Raw genomic sequence first — 22,043 nt, 5'->3', positions numbered from 1 at the left:
ACCAGAGTCTATACAAGAGCTAAACATGGCTCTATAAAAACATACAAACAGGTGCCCAAAATCATCTCAAAATGGCAACCCATCAAAATATAGCCCTAACACTTACCCAAGCGCTAAACGCAGTACACCGACCACTACGCTCCCTACACCAGGACGCTAGTTCCGATTACTCAAAGGACCTGTAAAAATGTACATACAGTAGGGGTGAGACACCTCTCAGTAAGGAAGAACACAGGTTATATCGGTGTGTGGAATTTTAGTGTTATTATAATGCAACATACACACAGTTAAATGCATTCCAGTACTAGTTTATAGAGTGCATACACGCACACATACACATACACATGATTAATAATCCTGGTGTCATCACACCCCTCGGCCCGAAGCCGGTCCACGACAATCCGCCATTGGCCCGTAGCCAACCCGTGAAGCATGGCGCCACTGGCACATGGCTAGCCCCTGACTCCCATGGCATCGTACCGACACATAACTGGTGGATCCACACCCTTCGGCCTGATTTGCCGGAATAGGGTCATGCCCTCAGATATAGAGCCAAACACTCTTGCCCACATGGCAGGCGGTAAAATACACACCCTCGAATATAGAGCCAGACACTCTCAGTACCTGGAACAATTCGGAACCGCGTTCCTACTAGCATTTCAGCATATTACACACACACGCATGCTCATATAACCAAACAAACCACATCCATTTGGTAATCTAAATCATGGTTTTTTAAACAAATATAGTTTAAACAAGTCAAGGCACGGCCATCCCAATATCACAGTATAAATTAACATATACCCACGATTTTCAACAAAACCAGGAATGCAGCCTGTCGCCCCCTTTTTCCCAAAATTGTAATAATGAAAAACTCATAGTTTTCCCCGTTAGATCCCCCTAAATGAGTTGTCAAAACACACACAGGACGTGAACCATAGTTCCATCGAGTCCGATTTAAAAAATAACCAATATAAACACAGTTCCTCTTATCTTTTCTCCGAATAACAAATCCTAAACTCCAAGGCCCCTAAATAGTGAACCGAGTTCCAAAACCTACAAGTCACAGTACAGAATATGCTTACAAGATAGTTACCTACAAAACTACCGGATCAGAATTGAAAACCGAGCCTTACCTCAATTTTCTGCCAAAACCCGAAAATCTCTGAAATGAGATTTTGATCCATAGAAATTGTAGAGAATCCTTCCACAATCCTCTTGGTAACTTATGATTCATGATTCCAGCAACGATCGATGAAGAAATCTAGAGAGAAGGTGTGTAGAGAGAGTTCTGGAGAGAAAGAGAGATAAGATTGAAGTTTCTTAGTGAGGAAGAAATGAAAATTTCTATTTATAGCCCTTTGACCTGGCCCAATTTGTCGACGAAATGGTGCCTTCATCGACAAATCTTCCACTGACTTCGTCGATGAATCGGTGGCCTCATCGACGAATCTGAGATCACCGATTTTTTCGAGACTCCTCGGCTTCTCCTCGTCGACGAGTCTCTGAATTTCGTTGACGAAATCTGGCTTCGTCAACGAAATCTGGCTTCGTCGAAAAAATATTCCAAATTCCCAATTTGCTCCTCTCTTATTCATTTAAACCTAGTTATCACGGTTTGGGTTCTTACATGAAGGCTGAGTCACCCCTACAAATAGACTTATTTTATGGACTCTTGTTCGAGCTTAATGCACATGGGTGGTATGAAAATAATAAAAGAAGTGTTATGATTGTCCTAATTAACCATGAAAAAAAAGAAATTGAAAAATGAGCAGAAGAAAGAAAAGGAGAAATAGAAATACCCCAGAAGAGGTGAAAGATTAATACCTGCTCCACACAACTACAACAAAAGTCATGGACAAGACACATATTATCCACATATGAAGATTCTTCACCCACCTAATGCCTCATATGTATTCACGCCTAGTTTGTGAATAAGTTGATCTAGGGTGGTCTCGGTTGGACATAACAAGTAGGTGAGAAGATGCTAGGGTGAAGGACCTGACACCTCCTAAATAGGCTGGATCCTTTTCAGACTAGTCCATTTTGTACATTTAGCTTTTGTTCCTTACAGTATGTGGGATGTTTGATCATGACACTCCTCCTCACACACGATGAGTGAACCCATCCTTTTTGAGTGTCTTTGAGGGTATACCAGTTAGGTCAAGTTAAAGCGACAGTACTTCAGGTGTCCATGGATATCCTAAGTGTAACGAGTCACACACATTACACATGCTTCGAGACTTCACTTATTTATACTCGAATTTATATGGCTACATTAACACTGAATTGTCCTCGCTGGTAAATTTTACGTGAGTTTACTATTCTTAATGTCTATATAATGATGAGACTTGCATGAATGACTTACTTTGGAGTTGCGTGCAGTGTGTATAAATGAGCTTCTGTTTAATTTGGTGATATTACTGTATGTGAAACGGTATGGTTGTGTTGCATGTGCATTTATTCATTAAAATTAGTATGACACCACCCTGAATTGCATTCACATTATTTGCTAGGGACTAGCAAAACTTTAGTTGGGGGGTCTGATTACGCCCATAAATTGCGTAATTAGGTGCTTTAATTCATGTATTGCGAATTATATTTGGTATTTAAATGCCTAATTACTCTCAATATTTTAAAATTGTGTTCTATTTATAATATTTGAGTTTTATTGAGTAATTTATGAAATTTTGATATTTTTTATTGTAGGGCAACTATCGGAAGCTAAAAACCAATGACACTTTTTAATCTGTGCGTAACTCTCTCATCCAACCTCCAATTTAGATGATTTAGGATGCCATAGAAAGATAAGAAAATGCTCTACAATTTTAATATTTTGCATTTTGCGAAATACTGGATGCATCAAGATCGAAATCAGACGTGAAGTTACCATACACTGTTTTATGGATTATTTCGACAATTCTTCGTAATCTTGGCGTAACTTTCTCATCCGAGCTCCGATTGAGACGATTCAAAATTTTAGGGAAAGTTGAAAAAGAGCTCTACACCTTTCATGTTTTTAAGATTTGAGAGTTACGAGCTGTATGAGGGTCGAAAGTGGGCTCGAAAGAGGAGGGCAGTTCGTAACCTTAGAAAAAATAAAAAATAAAATAAAAAATAAAATAAATAAAAAAATGAGATGTGACCCGGCTATGTAGCGGGGTCATCTTAGAAAGGTGAGGCACTGGGTACAAAGAAAAAGAAAAAAAAGAAAGGCAAGGAAAGGAAAGGAAAGAAAGGAAAGAAAAAGAAGGTTGGAAAAGTCAAAGGAAAAATAGGCATAGGGTTTCCTAGTGGGAGGCTGTGTGGAAGAAGAGAAGAGGGGGGCAGCGTGCACTGGGGCTAAAGATCAAGGTCGCACCATACAAAAAAAAAAAAGAAATTATTGTTTTTGTGAGACACAGAATGGAGGCCGGACCACATAGAGACATTTTTTTGAAAAATTAATTTTTTGGAGAGCTTTCTTGTGGTTTTCTTTTGGGGTTGCTGTGAAGATACACACACAGCCAGTAAAGAAGAGTTGGAGAAATGCAAAAATAATATCTTTCAAAATCGGAAGGCAGTGTTCGGGGTGTTCGTGACGTGAGACGACGGTATTGCGAGTGTTGATCTTTCTCGTACGCTCCAAATAGAAGAAAATATGGTGAAATCTGTTATGTCGGATTTAATTTTCAGAATGAACTAAATTTTTGTATTCTAGGAAAACGATGTAGCCAGTTTTGAACTATGCTTGCTCTTTGATACTAATCTGAAGTAGTTTTCAGTAATGTTTGTTTGAGTTATTCTGTGCCTAATGCTTTTAATTAACTGGCCATTAATTAAATAATTTTAATCTTGTGATTTGCTACTGAAAGGGGGGATTATAGGATAGATCTTGGATTATTCAGCATAGGTAAATATAAAGGTCGAAAGACTTGTATGAACCTACGTAGCATTAAAAATCGAGGGTCTTACTGCATTCTTGCCTTATTAATTTGCATTCTCATATGTTAAATAATAAACAAGAATAGATTCTAATTGACTATCGAAAGAGGCTTTTGGAAAAATTGGCGATTTGCTAACAAACAGAGAAAAATAAGTTGAATTAGCTAAATGAGTAAAGCATAGTGAGAAACTAGGTGAATTTGGTTTCCTAGAAGTTTTCACCATCATTAATTTGACACTCAGTATTCAGTTAAAGTTCTCTTGATTAGGTTATTTAAAGTAGCTTTGTTTAAATTTTACAGTCTAAAATTATTAATTTTTTTAAATAAAATCAAGGTTATGATAAATTTGATACTTGGTAAAATTAAGACATCAATCCATGAGGACGATACTCTACACATCATTATATTATAAAATTATGATACTGTGCACTTGCAGTTTGCACCGGTCAACTGGGTTTTTTGGGAAACGCTCCTAAGTTGAAGTAAGGGTTGGGATTCTTAGTTTTGAGTTTTCAAAAGTCTATTTAAGGTTCATATGTTGAGAAAATGCAAAAATAGTAGTTTATTTAGGGTTTATTTAATTAAACTATGATTTTTGACTCAGGATCCGGGTGAGTATCATAGGTATCAGTTTGGGATACCTGTTAGTGTAGTTCAAGGGTTTAGGAAAGGAGAAATTTATATATTAAATCAGGTTTTCATGAATTAAATTAAAACGGACTATGTTATATATATATATATTTATGTATATATGTATATATGTTTTCATGTGGGTATAAAATGTCAACCATGTAAATTATGTTTTTTGAGTTTAGGACTGCTTATTTAGCTATGTATATGTGAAAATGAACTGATGAAAGTGGAACATATTTTCAGGATAATTATGTAAGAAATGAAGGTATGTTTTTAGTATATAAACGTTAAATGTTGGTTAGCTTATTTTATAGGCAACGTATGAATTTTACTACAAAATTGTGTGGCATAAGTAGATCGTAATGCTGTGTAAACATATGTTATATGTATGAGATGCAGGCTATATAAGAAATGCATTGATAGTGAAATGTTATAAGGATTATGTTGCTTGTATTTGATAATACAACCATGTATACAATGATAGCTAAAAGGAGTTGTAGACTAATTGATGACAACTAAAAGGAGCTTTGTTAGAAGATTTAGCACATATTTATGTGGACTAACTGATGTACAATTAAAAGGAGTTGTAGTACGAAGGAATGAAATGAAATGGAAATGTGAATGAAATGGTTATGAAATGTGAAATGTGAACGATGTAAAATGTGAAAGGTTACGTAAAGTGAAATGCTATGAAATGCTAAAGTTATGAACATGAACATATATGGATGGTTGAATAATGAAAAACAGAATAATGTATTAGGGTATTATCAGTATTTATGTTGGCAGAACATGTTACGTTAGGGCGGGGAAAACTCTTCACCTGAGGGCTTGCTGAGAAAGGCAAGTGTGCTAGTAGTATCGGATGTAGTAGTAGGCTGCATAACGCACTAGGGCAGAGGGAAACTATTTGTATGGGTGGGTAGATTTCCCTACTCTCAGGGGCCTTTGCTAGTAAACTTTTGTATGAACTGTGTGAGTACGAGATTATTCTATCACTTAAGGGCTTACTGAGTAAGGTGAGCGCTCTGGTATGCTTCAGTCGTGACCTTTGGGTATACTAACGTATCAGAGCAAAGGGGTGCTACTTGTATGGGCAGGTAATAACCCCCATCCTTGGGTAGTCTCGTGGGTAAATACTTTGCATGCGTATGATTAGGTTTAGAAAATGATTTCAGAATTATTTTAATGGTTTGAAAATGATATTAATATGTTATTTATGAATCTCATGTTGGTCATATGCTGTTTTAATATATTGTTTCTTTCCTTACTGAGATGTGTCTCACTTGAATACAAATTTGTCTTTTTCAAGACCTCCACGAGATCGAACTTAAAGAGCTCTTATTGGATATAGCATTTTTGGTTTATAGAAAGAGAAAAGGGTATAAACAATTTGATGATATTTTAGGATGTGTATATAAGTTATGTTTTATGTTTTAAGTCTTCTGGAATATGGATGGTTATGGAACAAACTGGTGTTTGTGAGTACTGAATGTTTTTGGAGATATGTGTATATATGAGAACACAGGTGATGAATGGTTATTATGGATTATGGATAGAAATAGTAAACTCTGGTATTTATTATCATGATTAAGGATCATAGTTATGTTTTCCTCTGCGTATGTATTTATTTACGGATTATTAGAATTTTATCATGTACAATGCACCGGACCGGGTTTAAGGGTTCCGGGCGTTACACCCTAGGTTGTGCTATACTTCTTGTGATTAAAACAGAACATAAGAGAAAATTTTAAATACCCATTTTATCCCCCCCCCCCCCTATTAGGAATACACCAATTCCATCATTTTCGCCTAAATTAGCTTTGGGTAAAAGGTCACACACAAAAGCTACTATAATGGTAATAAAAATGCTTAGAAAGGACTATTAGCAATGTGAAGGAGAAGCTACAAAGACAATAGGAACAACATGGGTAGACTCCTTCAAAGGAGATGTAAACTGAGACTATAAAGATCATACAATTAGATTTTATAGCATGTCATGCTTGCACTAAAAGTGACTTCTCTACCTTTACTGTAGCCCACTCCTTAAAAATTTGACTTTTGTTCCCCTTTCCGGGTCTTCCCATTAAGTTAGATTATTTTCCCCATCCAAGCCTCTACTACTCACTTTTCAAAATTTTGCAACTCTAAAGAGAAAAATACTTAAAAGTGAGATCTCTAGAGCTAAAAAGAGCAAGAGCATACATTCAGATTCCATAGCGCGTCGTGCTCGTGCTAAAAGTGACTTCTCTTTCTTTACTCTAGCCCACTCCTTGGAAATTTGACTTTTGTTCCCCCTTCCAAGTACTCTAATTAAGTTAGGTCATTTTCCCAATCCAAGCCTGAACCACTCACTTTTCAAAATTTTGCAAGTCCAAAGAGAAAGATGACTTAAAAAGTGAGATCTCTAGAGCCTATTGCCCCTCCATATAGAAGAGAAGGTTGATTTTTAGAAAGAGATACAAGGCCAACCTCTATTAAAACAAAGAATGGATAGGAGGGCCCCACTATTTGCATCTTCAAGCCTAAAAGCGAGAAGGTGCAATATGGGTGTGGTAACCTCATCATAAGGGCCTAAGGGGAGGTCTCTTGAAAGTGAGTGCGGGTAGCAACTACAAATCAGAAGAAAAGAGAATCTATGAGGCAGTTGAAAGAAGCAAATAGCGAATGACATACAAAGACCATACGTGTGCCAACAACCTTTTCCCTCTTAAAAAATGTCGATTCAATAGAGAGAGCTAAGGTCTCCCATACACAAAACAAAGGAAGAAGCAACTATAAAAGAAAGTTGTAAGCAAAGCTTCCATTGACTAGCAGCCAAAATCTCCATAAAAGCTTCCTATCATTTGTAAAAAGTGGGATTGATTGAGACTACATGCAGAAGCCTTTTAGCAACTCTACTTGTCAGTTGCCACTTCTAGTTTTGCAAGGTTAAAAGAGGAACTAATGGACCAAGAAGCATTAGAATTTGGAATAGTTAAGATGGCCCAAAATATTGTGAAAACAAAGCAGGAATATAGAATTCTACCTCTCAAGATTGCCTAAAAAGTTGATCAAGTCATGAGCTACTCAAAAACTAACCCATGTAAGGCTTGTTTAGTCATCTCCACTCTCAGCACACTTGATTCACAAAACCTAGACCTTGTGCTGGAAAAATAAAGCCCTACAAAGGGCACATGAATTTTGAATTGGTACAAGGCTAGTCAAAAAATGGCTTAAACCATTGCTTGAATTAAGGGTAGGGTTAGATTCCATATAATTGATGGTGAAATTTGGGCAGCATAGCAACTAGAAGTAGAGTTAAGAAAGGCTTTTTATAAATAACAAAAAATGAAGGAAAGTATAAATAATCCAAACGTGAAGGAGCCAACAAGCTTCATCAATAGAAAACATAAGGACTTTCTGGAAAATGATCACCTATAGAAATTGGCATGGACTAAACGTCCTGACACAAGCTTCTCACCAACAAGCAAGCAAGCTAGAGGATGGCAAAAGTGAACCACCCATTGATGGTCGTGCAATAGAAGAACTTGCATGGCCAACACCATAGAATTCCATGGCTCAAGGCAAGTGATGAAATTCTCTTTTCTCGTGCTCAGAAAGTGGCATAGTCATGTCAATATAAGTTACCTTCAATAAGGGCCGACCCATGAGTTTGGTGCCACATTGGGGGGGTCCAAAGAGTGGCTCATCGATGGCTCGAGTTCTTATGATAATCCAAAAAAAGAAAAAAAGAAAAAAGAAAGGCTTCTTATAAGCAGCAAAAAGTGAAGGAAAGTATAAATAATCCAAACTTGAAGGAGCCAACAAGCTTCATCAATGAAGAACATAAGGACTTTCTAGAAAATGAACACCTGTAGAAATTGGCATGGATTAAAGGTCTTGACACAAGCTTCTTCTCACCAACAAGTAAGCAAGCTAGAGGATGGAAAAAGTGAAGCACCCTCTTGATGGTCGCGCAATAGAAGAACTTGCACATCCAACTCCATAGAATTCCCTGGCTCAAGGCTGGTGATGAATTTCTCTTTTCTCATGTTTAGAAAGTGGCATTGATGTCAATATAAGTCGATAAGGGTGAGCATTGGATCCAGGTAGAACTAAAGGGTGAAGAAGGAATAATGCATCTGAATGAATGCATCGGTAGATGCAATTATAGGAACTAGGCATAACCAGCCTTTAGAGGGTAGGTTCTAAAGCCTGCACAAGCAGGGCTTTTTCCTAGGTTCTCAGGGCCAACTTAATCCTAACCAATCATGTAATCAACCCACAAAGGTTGGTTCTAAAACCAATGCACTAGCCAGAGGAAATCCTATAACCGACTCCCTAAGTCATCATCTAGCACATTAAAAAAATATGTCAGTTGCAATAAAATTTGTCTAGAAGACATGTTGGGAGACAAAACTAATGACAAACTAGTAAACTACTAGGCAAAATAACTTGTTTCTTTTTGGTTTTAGTTTTTACCAAAATATTATTTATAACAAAATTTATTTAATAGATCTAAAAAATATAATGAAAAATTTAAAGCTTTAAAGAAGATAAAGAACATTGATTTGTTTGCTAAGGTTAATCGTACTATGGAAACTTTATGAAAAGCAGAGTTTGATTTTCTGGGGGTGATAATGGAAAAGATTGACGGTTAAATTACCCTTACAACCACTCAACAAAACCGTATAAGAAATTTTTACCTAATAAGACTCCTTATTCAATTCTTTCGAAGTCATGAGATCCCTTTCCTCATTCAAAAATCTCCTCCTTTCTTTCACTCCAACCCAAAGATTAATTAGGACCAATCCACATGCATGTGATAGTATATTACCCATCCATATTTTTATTTTTTATATTTATCTTTTTTTATTGTTTTTGAGAGATTTTTTTTTTTTTTTAAGTTTTGAGGGATATATAATGAATATCCAGCGTTATTATTGAGCAATGTGATGTGCATTGAAATTTTGTTTGAAAACTGAAAATTACAAATCTTTTTTTCAATTATCTTAGAAGAAATATTTTCAAAGAAAATTAAAAAAAAAAATGTATAGGTTATCTACAAGTTCTGGACAAGTCCCAAAATATGGTAAACCTAGAATCAATTTTGATTTCCAGTTTCAGGTAAAACCTGGAACTGAGATGTTCATTTTAGTTCAGTTTGGTTCTAATTAACCCTTCATAGGTTTTGAATGGCAAAATTTCAGAATCAGTATTAACAGGTTAAGTTCCATTTTTTGGCTGGAAGTTACCCATTCCACCCATGCTCACCCCTAATCTTTAGAAAAATTGGGACAAAAATCTCACCATCTGCTGGAAGGCTTGCATTGAGTTTGAGGTTTATCACTTCTGTTGCAAGTATCCTTGCCATCTATCTCCCAATTGAAAATTTGTCCATTTGCCCCAAGTAACTCTGGTAAACAGTGATTGCTATGGCCAACAGAACAAGAGGGGTAACCAAGTGTTGAACTTTTTCGTTGTCAAAAACAAATTAAAGCCTAAAATTTTTCATGGCAGAAACCCTTTATATCATGGTGGCAGTACATATATAGAAGATGGAGAAATATGCAGAACTAGTGAACATCACTTACACCTTCAATGTCCACCATGAACTTTTGAAATGACCTGCTATGTGCCAATCACAGCGTGAAATCAATGCAGAGTCTATCATTAGATATTAACAGCATTATGGCACCCCAAAAAAAAAAAAAACTTTCAGAAGTAAAAAAAGAAAAAGAAAATAGTTGAGAATCATTGGGACAACAAAAATCTAAATAGAGAAAAGACTGTTGAGAATTTCATTAGTGAGTTTGTCTCTCATTGGAAAATTTGAATGGATAATGGGTGCTTATATACATGGTTGGGCCCAAGATCCAATAGGCTTAATCTTTTGGATCAAGTTGGTGTATCAAGTCCATCCATAAACTGCTCCGGTGCTACCAAGGACATCGCATGTTATCAATCATTCTCTGCCCCCTACACTTGATAGGGTAAGCAATAAAATAGGATGGTGAAAGCAGTTCTTCAAAGGCCTTAGAGGAACAATAGACGCCTGAGTTCCCAGGGAAGTTCCCATCCTCAATGCAGAAGATTGTGAGTAGGAGATTTGATATATATATATATTTTAAGTAATGAATAGAGAAAAAAATAAAAATAAAAATAAAAACAAATGAAGATTACATTCTGTACAGATGTGCCAGTTCATGGATTGGATGACTGTTCATTAAAGGAAAAATTCCTTCAAGCATATGGAAATCTAAGTTATCTTCAAGAAGGTACATGAGTATCAAACAAAAAAGAAAGACTTTTATTTCACTTCCCTTTCTTCACTGACAAAGGCATGCCACTTATAATTTACATGTTCAGGTTTCTCACACAAATTTAGAAAGTGCCGAGACTTACAACTTTCAACTTGTATTTAAGTTAACCAATAATATTTAATATTAATAACTCAGAACCCCAGGAATTTATGGTATGGACGGATATTTACAATGTTCAGAAGCACATTTGTCTCCCCATAGAATCAATTAGAAAATTTATTTCCGAGAATTCTTTTATCACTTTAACATGCTAAAGGAAATAAATAGTTCCTAAAATGCTTTTATTTACCTAGAACTCTTTTACGGTTAGCGTAAAAGACTCCTACTCTATATCAAAGGTCCAGACAGGGCATGATGTATTCAATCTTATCTTCACATCTGTCGAGGCTTTTTTCATGACTTGAACTCGTAACCTCTAGGTTCGGGTGTGATCGGGGAATAGAAAGCTTGTCGATTCATGATAAACCAGCATATAACAACTAATAGAAATTGCCCCTAGATCAACAATAAAAACCCTGCTAAATATTATGTAGCTATGGCTCAATGAACCAATTTTTCTGACATCAAACATCCACGAGCTAGTGCTGAAAAATTGCTTGGACCATAAATAAGTACGAGAGTTGGCTGACATTACAATGCTACCCTAAAGATAGGAAGAAGAAATGCATCAAGACTAACAACCCAAGCAAATAATACAGCACATTAAATGAGTTTCCATGCTCTATTTCTTGAGTAGAATGACAGTCGTAGCAATGACCAGCAAAAGCATTTAAATAAAGCCATTTCCTAATGGTTTGAAAGATCATAAAATGAAGGGAAAGTGTATTTGACATTTTCAACAAGATGATTATTTCTTGCGTAGAATGACAGTCATAGCAATGACCAGCAAGATGCTTATTGTTGTGCATTATGCCTTTATAGTAGAGAAAATGCATGTTATGACGTTAATGAAGCATTCTTATGAGCATTTTATACAGCCTCATTGTATAACTTGGTTATTAGATTTCATTTTGAAGGGCTACGAACTGTTATTAACTGTGGGACCCATACTTTGGGGAGGGGGCATGAATATAAATGTTGTAATATGAATTGGATAAGTAGGATGTATAGCGGAATAAATACGCAACAAGCAAATGAAACTCAACCAGAAAATATGAAATAACAAACACAACAACAAGATATATGTGATTCGACAAAGTTTACATCCACTGAAGCAATCAATACAAAAATTTTACTAAGAAATTTGAGAATACACAATACACTTCACAAAGATCTCTCTCATGTCTCACAATACCCTCAGATAGGGATAAATAAACATTCCTTCGAAGGTTTCCCTCCAATTACCCAACCACCCCAACATTCAAATTCAAAATTTAAATTTCTTCTCGAATCTTAGACGTACTCATCGACGAGAACAGGGGATTCGTCATTTAGTCAAAGAAGCCCAATCATCGACGAGTTTATCCTTTTGTCGACGAGTCCTTAACTCTGAGATTTTCAGGCTCTCGGTATCTACTCATCGACGAGTCTTTTACTGTCAGCACAAGAAGACTTCTCTCGCATATTTTTCTTCCTTTGTTTGTGATCCTACTAAGCATAAGAGTCACACACAAATATAACAATAACTAACAAATTACTTACTGTACGTATCTTGGGTGGTACGAAGGCTCTCACACTTCATTGTGTGAAGTATACAGATTTAACAGGTAGCCAGCCTTAGATAAAGCACAAAATAAAATTTGTAAGCCCTTGCCATTCAAAAGAAACTCCTATAAAAGTTGCATATTGTTAGTGTATTTTAATATTATTATTATATTGTTTGTGTATTATAATAATATTATTATTATTTTGTTATCTTAGAAAAGAAGATGTACCTTGGATTGGGTTATGGTCATTCATTCATGTATCTTATAAATGTATAAGATTAATTATATGAATGTACCTTGAATCTAGGTTTGTATCTACTTAACATATACATACCTTATTTATTAAACACATGGAGAATGAAGGGTCATTCCTATAAATAGACCCTTGAGGCATTAGCATAATACATCAATGTCTTCTTTTCATTCTCGTCATATCATCCTTCTTTTGAATCTAGAGAATTTGACAAGCAAAGAAATGTGTTTTTTTTTTTTTTTAGGAGCTTTGGACTCCTCAGTTTGTGTAGAATTGGAGAGAGTCATATGATTCAAATCGGGCTGTTGTATTCTGGGGGAGACAAATCTTGAGGAGTTCTACAGTACCGGTTCATGGACTAAGTTAATAAACCGCAGAAGGCTTGAATCTCCTTAAAGAGAGCGAGATATTTGTGCCTCATCCTATTTGTGAATCATGGTTTTATTTTTATTTTATTTGTATCTAAGTTTTATTTATTTTATATTATTAATTGTCTATCAATTTTTAGGAGATTCAATATATGGATCCTACAGTCCTCGAGAAACCGAATGAAAATGTTGGAGATCTCAATAAGCCTTTTTCGGTTTAAAGGAACCCACTTCAAGGGATGGAAAATTAAGAAAATCTGGAAGGCATTGCAGAATAAGTATGACACCAAGGAGGAAAAAGGGTACGATGCAAATTTTGCAAGAAAATAGTAATACCAATAACGATAATACCACAAAGATAAATTTTATTACTTTCGAACATAATACTTTGCCTAAAGGTCTTTTTCCTAAAAACCCTCAATTAAATCCTAAGAGGAGAAAAAAAATGAAAACTAACAATAGACCTCACAAAATGAATAGGGGGAACCCTAATCAAAATAATTTGAACTAAGGACCCCTTTACAAGCAAAGCAACAATGTTTATTATGTTTGTGGTAAAAGTGGGCATATTGCTCAAATTTGCAAATTTCGAAAACGTAAGCCTTTTTCCTCATTCCAATATAGTTGAGGAACCTTTTGTGGCAATGCTTACTGATATAAATATGATCCACAGTATTAAGGGGTGGTAAGCAGACTTAGGTGCTAATAAGCATGTCTGTTATGATAAATCTTGGTTTAAGGTGTATACTCCTTTTAAGGAACCCAAAAATAATATACTTGGAGATTATCATGTTAGTAGCCTCTATGTGAATGACTTGCACATTTTTTGTTCAAATTTGCATGTCATAAATAAAACAAAAAATATTGCTCAAAAAACATTTTGATATGAAAGATTTAAGTGAGGCTAATATTATTTTAGTCATGAAAATTATAAGATCGTGTGATGGTATATTTCTTGATCAGTTGCATTACATTGAAAAATTTTGAATAAATATGGTTATAACAATTGCAAGCATGTTCCTACTCCTTTTGATTCAAGTAATCACTTATTTCTTGTTTAGAATGAAAATTATGGAGTGATTAATCAAGAGAAATATAGTAGCATTATTGGTAGCCTGAGATATGCAACTGATTTAACTAAACTTGACATCACATATGTAGTAGGAATACTTAGTAGATTTTCGAGCATACTGGGTAGAGAACATTGGAATGCTCTTGAACGTGTAATGAAATATTTAGTTGGTACCAAAAATTGTGGTTTATTTTTTACTAAGTATCCTGATATACTTGAAGGTTTTTGTGATGCTAATTGGAATACTTTCTCAGGTGATTCCCTCTCTACCATAGACTTTATTTTTCACTTTAGGTGGTGGTGCTATTTGTTAGAACTCTAAAAAAACAAACAATAATTGCTAACTCAACTATGGAAGATGAGCTTATTGTTTTAGCATTAGTTAGTGAAGAAGCAAGTTGGTTAAGAGAAATGTTGTATGAAATCCCATTTTGGGAAAAACCAATACCACCTATTCTAATTAATTGTGATAGTACTGCTGCAATTGGTAGAGTAAACATTGTTATTATAACGGTAAATCTAGACCCATAAGAAGAAAACACAGTATTGTGAGATCGTATTTGAGTAGTGGCATCATTAAAGTGAATTATATAAAATCTTTTGAAAAATATTGAAGATCCATTAACTAAGGCCTTAGCAAGAGAAAGGGTATGGAATAAATTAAGGGGGATGGGATTAAAGCCCATAAAATCATGAACCACGTATGAGAATACCCAACCCAAGGACCAGAGATCCTGTAATTGGGTTCAATGGGAAGAACGAATCACATGGTGGTCATAAGAAATGCACTATTATTTTTAAACACATCCCTATGGTCTAAGTGCATTTATCTTGTAACGGAGGAGGTTAAGTTTTTAAAACTCTTAATAGTAATATGTATATCTTATGAGCGGGGTGTTAGAGTTACAAGAGCACCCTTGACAGATTTCACCTATGTGAGTGGGGTGTTCACTATTATTTTTAGGCTTATCCCTATGTGTGAACTGTATACACCCTATTTTTGCCCTAGCTAAATAGAACAATGGGTCCCCTCTTATTTTCATTATTATTATTATTATTATTATTATTATTATTATTATTATTATTATTATTTTTCATTAGTATTATTATTATTACTTATTTTTACTTCTATTTTATTATTATTATTATTTATTTTTTTCATTATTATTTTTAATTTTTATTATCATTATTATTAGTATTTTTTATTACTATTATTACTATTATTTTATTTATTATTATTATTATTATTATTATTATTATTATTATTATTTTTCATTAGTATTATTATTATTACTTTTATTTTTATTTATATTGTTTATTATTATTATTATCATTATTTATTATTTTCATTATTATTGGCATTATTTTTAATATTAGTATTTTTACTATTATTATTATTATTTATTACTATTATTTTATTATTATTTTTATTTTGACCTTATTATTATTATTATTATTATTATTATTACCATATTAGTAGTTATACTCGTCTATATTATTTCCAAAAGAAAAATAAAAAAAAATGTGTAATAAAATGCAATAAACCAAAAAGGAAATAGGAAATTAGGGTTTCTAAATTTTTTTTAAAAAAAGGGGGTCTCTTTTGGCTTCTGGGGAGGGGGGAGCGCACAAGGGCAGCGCAGCCGGAGTCCAAAACAGCCAAAGAAAACAGAAAAAAAAAAAAACAAACCTTTCAGTCCTTTTTCTTCTTCTTCTTCTTCTTCTTCTTCTTTTTCCTGCCAGTAGTCACCATCTCCTCCATCAACCAACTCACCCACGCACCACCATAGTCCACCGCCTGAGCGATTACGCAGTCTGTTGCTGCATCTGTTCTCTCTTCCGTCGTTGCGTATATGTTCGCATCTGCACACCAGATCCTCCAGTTCCCAGTCGTTCTCTTTCTCCGACGAACCAGCGGCCACCCTTTCCTCGCCAACCTCCATTCACCGACGGCCACATCCATCCCCGATGAACCTGCAAGCACCCGAACACTTCCAGCACCAGCCGCCATCGTTGTTGCCACCACTGTCCACTCGCCGACGCTGTTCGCTGCCACGCACCAGCCATCTTCCAGCCCACCATCACCACAGCTGCTACCCAAACTCCACCTGAACATCACAGCAGAGCCGAGACCCTCCTCCTTGGGTCACAGTCCCGGCGAAGCTCCCAGCCGCTCCCCATCCGGCTCTTGCTCCCGGAGAGATCCCACAGTGCCCTCACGCTCAGCTTTGACAACTACCAGTAGTCTCCCGAACACCACGGCACCACCCTCTGCAGCTGTCTACAACCACTGAGATCTCCCCCTGCCGAACCAATTACAGCAGCCGCACCCATACCAGCAGTCAAGAACCACCCCCACAGTTTCCGGCACCCTGCGCCGACCATCAACTCCAGCCAACTGCTTCTCTCCGTCAGCCGATGGCATACATGTATGTATATATATATATATATATATATATATATATATATATATATATATCTATATGTAAATAGGTTCGTTTGGATTTTTATTGTGTTTGCCATATATTTTAAATACTGAATATTATCATTATTATTTTTTTATAGTATTTAACAATTGTTGTTCATGTGTGTGCAGGACCTTTCTTATTTTTATCGTATTTTATTTTTAATGTTTTTACTTTATTTTTGTTTTTATTTGTAGAAATCTTATTAACTTGTCTCAATATTTAAAGTTTAATTTTTTTGACATATCATATTGTTTGGGAATATCTTTATATAATATTTGTTAATATTTAGGCTCATATCTTTTTGTAGAGTTTCCTTTATTAACGTGTGTTCAAGTTTAATTACTTTGAGTTTTCGTATTTATTGGTGTTGCATGTAAACATTTATAAGTGCATATTGAAAACAGTCATTGTTATTGTATATACAAGAATTCATGATTAAGGTTTTGGTTATTATATTCATGTTGTAGGCTTTTATTATTGTTATAGCTATTCGATTTTCATGTTTGGAGGTTATTTTTGATACTGTTGTGTGTTCAATGTTTGTGCATTCAGGGTAGTTTTTATTTAATTTCATTGTTGTACTTATTTATTTAACATCCATGTTTGATAACTGATATTCATGTTTCTATCTTTTGTAGTATTTATGATTATATTTGTAAAATTTTCTTGTTAAACTTTTACTGTAATAGGATTTTTAATATTTGTTAGTTGGTATTCATGTTTGTATTTTGGCTATACGTGTTATTTAATAATCATTGTTGTTATCACAAAATTGTTATGGTTAAAATATGTTTTAATATTTAAGTTTATTGTATTTAGTGTCCGTATTAGGTTTCATACTAATTTTTTAGGGTTTCCCCATTATTGATTCATAGTGTTCCCATCTTATCATATTTTGATTTCCATAATTCGATGTGTAGATTGTTTCCTTAGTTTAGGTAATATTGTTTCCATATATATTAAGTGTATCACTGATTGCATGTTCATGTTAAGGTAAATGTCTTTTAGTTAAAATATGCATATTATTTTTATTATTATTTTAATAATAATATTATTATTATTATTACCATTGTTATTATTATTGTATTACTTACTATTACTGTTAATATTATTGTTATCTTTATTATTACTGTTAGTATTTATTATTATTATTTTTAGTATTGTTATCATTATGGTATTAACTATTATTGTTATTAATATTAGTATTGTTATCACTATTAATATTAATATTATCATTGTTATCAGCATTAGTATTATTACTATTTTTATTTTATTTTATTTTTTTTATTTGGTCTTATATGTATTAGAATATTTATTTTTATTAAAATATTTTCTTGATTTTTAATCCCTATGATTTTATTGCGGGGGTATGAGCCTTCGGGCATCACGTACCCTAAGCTCTGAGGGAATATATATGTACATATTATCTTTATTTATTTATTTATTTTTCACATGTATTTATAAATACATTAAAAGGAGTAATTAAAAGAATTATTAGATTAACTTAGGCATAATTTCAAATTAATTAGGTACCGTTCGTAAGAACGGGCGCGTAGGGGGTGCTCGTACCTTCCCCTCGCGTAACCGAACTCCCGACCCCAACTCTGGTAATGTAGACCGATTCTACCCCTAACGGGGTAGTAATCATGTGTTCTAACCGCACTAAAGGTTAGTGGCGACTCCGACATTCCATGTTTTTCCTTGAAATTAATAAAATGATTTTTAATTTCGCCGCTCGGGGCACACGCGCTCCCGGGACGCCGCGACGGTTGGGCGACTCCGCTGGGGACGTAGAGAGTCGAGCCATTAATTAATTGAAAATTATCCCAAGTTTAAATTTAATAAATCTTTTAATTACTCCTTATTTTGTAAATATAGTAATTCATAAATAACTTTGATTAATTATAAATATTTTACTTCCATAATTTGTAAATAATCTTAATTAATTAAGAATATTTTGTTTCCTAATTTTTTTGAATATTAATTGTAGATATTTTGTTTCCAAATATTAATTGTAGATATTTTGAATAAGCTTATTTATTATAGATATTTTGTATACTAATCGTAAATATTTTGTTTCCTTATTTTTTGTTTCCAAATTTTTTTGAATAAACATATTAATTGCATATATTGTGTTTCCTTATCTTTTGAATATATGTATTAATGGTAGATATCTTGTTTCCATATCGTTTATAACATGTGAATAAATGTGGGGATAGCGGGATTAGGATAAATTTAAATTCACACACTCTCACGCTCTATACCCGGGCTTTTCCTTACTAAGATTAGATAGGGGTGTAATAGCGTTTGTCCCTTCGTAGCTTAAGCTTGATGGGACCCGCGAACCACTCCGCTCAATGCGAGTTTTGTCCGGACCCCTATGGGGGAGGATGAAATTTCAAATTGGGGACCTTTTTGTCAATAGGGATTAGTGCCTACCCACACGTACTTGTCCATAGTTTTTCCTTAACTAGGATAGAGCCATGAAAAACCTTGTGTATACGTACCTACCCTAGGTTGGGACAGGATCCACATCCTTCTCCATGTATAGTATATGTATATATGTTGTACTTTGTATTATATCATACATTTTGCATCCAGTTTTACATACTACTTAGTCAGTATTCAGAAAGAGCCCAATAATAAGACAAAGGCCCATCCTTTAAAAAATGAAGCACTTGGCCCAACTATTTTAAAATATGGGTCGGCCCAACCCTTTTCAAATAACTCGGGCCCAATTTTTTGAGAAAAAACAAATTTTGGGCCTGACCTTTTCCTAAGCAAAAACTCGGCCCATGCCTAAGTTTCAAAAAGGGGCAAACCCAGATTTCAAAAGAGGACTTCAACCCCATTGCCTAAAAATTTGGGCCAACATTTTTTCAAGTAATCCAAGCCCAATTCCTTTTCAACTAGGGCCTTAACCCATCATGAAATAGCTCAAAGCCCATATTTTAAAATACTTGAGGCCCAAGTGCACACTAAAGTCCCCAAGTCCACATTGAATGAATCCAATGGGTTGACTAGCCTGGGTCAACCCCAACCTCAGAATATAATTTGACCCTTTATAGAATCTGAGGTACATGGACCATCATCAAGGAAATGAATGGGTAAGGGAGAAATTGAATTGAAATCGTGACCCATCAATGGTCATGTTAATCTTGACCCGTTTCATTAGTGGGATTTTTCTAGAATTCTAGCTAAGTAGTAATTTAGGACATCATATCCATGCATTTCATTTCATACATAGTCATGCACGATAGGCTGCATGCACGTTTATATCTTTGTTTGTATATGTAAGTGCACTAGTTGCATTCATGCATAAACACCTATTGCATACCCTAATCATGCATCAAAACGCTTTCACTCATGCAGTACATAATTGTGCATTCATGGTTCTAAAAAAGGAAATTTTTTGGTTTTCAGTTCCTAATTAAAGAGGTGGTTTGAGTAATATAAAGCAATAATTGAGACCACCATGCATTAGTACAATACTAGGCGAAGAGCGAGAGAAATGAGTGAACAATTGGAAAATAGAGTCCTGGGTCTAGAACAAGGACAAGAAGAGATAAATGACAAGATAAGTAAGGTTCTAGAGTTATTGATGAACAAAGGAAAGGCAGTGCATGTTGATCCCGAAGTAGATGTGGACCCCGCTCATCCCCCAGGGTTCACCCCAAATCATGGACAAACATCAATTCCGCCACCTGGTGTCATGGGGGGTCCACAGCCAAATATGCCTCCTTTCATCCCTACTATGCCAGCACAGGGGTTCCCAGTAGTAGGAATTCCTCCATTAGTACCTTCTGATATGGGGATCAGCAAATCTGAGGCTGAGCGTCGTTGTGACGTATTAGAAGAGCGCTTAAAAGCAATGGAAGGTTCTAATACTTTCGATTCAGTTAATCCAAATGACCTTTGCTTGGTGTCTAAAGTCACCCTGCCGCCAAAGTTCAAAATACCGGACTTTGAAAAGTTTGACGGGACCCGGTGCCCTCGAACACATTTAGTGATGTACTGCCAAGCAATGGCCGCATACTCAGACGATGAAAAACTCATGATGCATTGCTTTCAAAGCAGTTTGACCGGGTCCGCCATCCGTTGGTACATTCAGCAAGATAAGGCTCGGGTCCGCACTTGGAAGGACTTGGCCAACGCCTTTGTTACTCACTACCGCCATGTGATGGAAATGGCGCCTGATCGAATGACTCTACAAGAGATGGAGAAGAAGTCCACCGAAACATTCAGATAATATGCTTATAGGTGGAGGGATATGTCAATCCAAGTAGACCCCCCGGTGAGTGACAGAGAGGCCATCTCCTTGTTCGTGAGCACATTAAAAGATCCTTACCGTACGCACCTTCGGGGAGCAACTCCCCATGATTTTATGGATATTGTGGCTGCGGGAGGAAGAATTGAAGGCGATATCAAGGTGGGCCTAGTCAAGGATAGTGGCTCGGAAAATGGTTTAAGCAAAAGGTGGACTAATAGGAAGAAGGAAGAAGAGGCACAAATGATACAGGGGCAATTTAATTGGAAGAATCAGTACACCAGAGGTGGGAACCAATGGCCCAAGAGAAACTTTGGTTTTGAGCCCATGGTAAATCAAACGGCGCATACAGGCACAAGGCCCCAGATTGTTCACTCTGGTCCACCGAATCAGCAAACACAAGACAGGTTTGTAACCAGAAACTTCCGAAGGGTGGACCTCATTCCCATGACATATGCCGAATTATTTCCTCAGCTGCGGGAAAAGGGGATGGTATCTGCAATCCCTGGGACGCCCGTTGCGAACCCTCCTCCATAGTGGTATGATCCTGGGGTTCGTTGTGAGTACCATGCTAACTCTCCCGGCCATACTATTGACCGATGTTGGGCCTTCAAGCATAAAGTGCAATCATTAAGAGATGCTGGATGGTTAGCATTCGACGACAAGCAACCGGGAATCTAGGGGAATCCTTTGCCCAAACACAAGGAAGGAAGTAGTTGACATATCCAGGAGGTTCCCAAATCAATGGTTTCAGTCATTATCCGCCGAGGCTAAAGTGATGGAGTACTGAACTTTTGACTATCTAATCCTTTTCAGTTGATGTTCTTTTGTTTTCCATTGTTATTTGCTTTTCGTAATCCGTGGACGCCTGTGTCTCGGAATAGTTTATGTATTCAATAAAATGAATTATGCATTTCGTTATCTCACTTGCATCATAAGTCCCATTGCCAAATTATGTTTGCTTATGTTTCATGTCGGAATAGGAAAAGTAATATTGCCAGTGTTTATGAGCTAGAAAAAGATGTTAAAGGATGAAACAACCATTGAATTCAGACGTTCTGAAGAAGTTTTTTAACTTTCCAAGGAATTCAACGAAGTGGCTGCGCTG

This window comes from Malania oleifera, chromosome 5, assembly GCF_029873635.1.
Source record: "Malania oleifera isolate guangnan ecotype guangnan chromosome 5, ASM2987363v1, whole genome shotgun sequence".
In the NCBI taxonomy this organism is placed as follows: Eukaryota; Viridiplantae; Streptophyta; class Magnoliopsida; order Santalales; family Ximeniaceae; genus Malania; species Malania oleifera.
The sequence above is the reverse complement of the archived record's forward strand: the minus strand, read 5'-3'. Positions refer to the sequence as shown.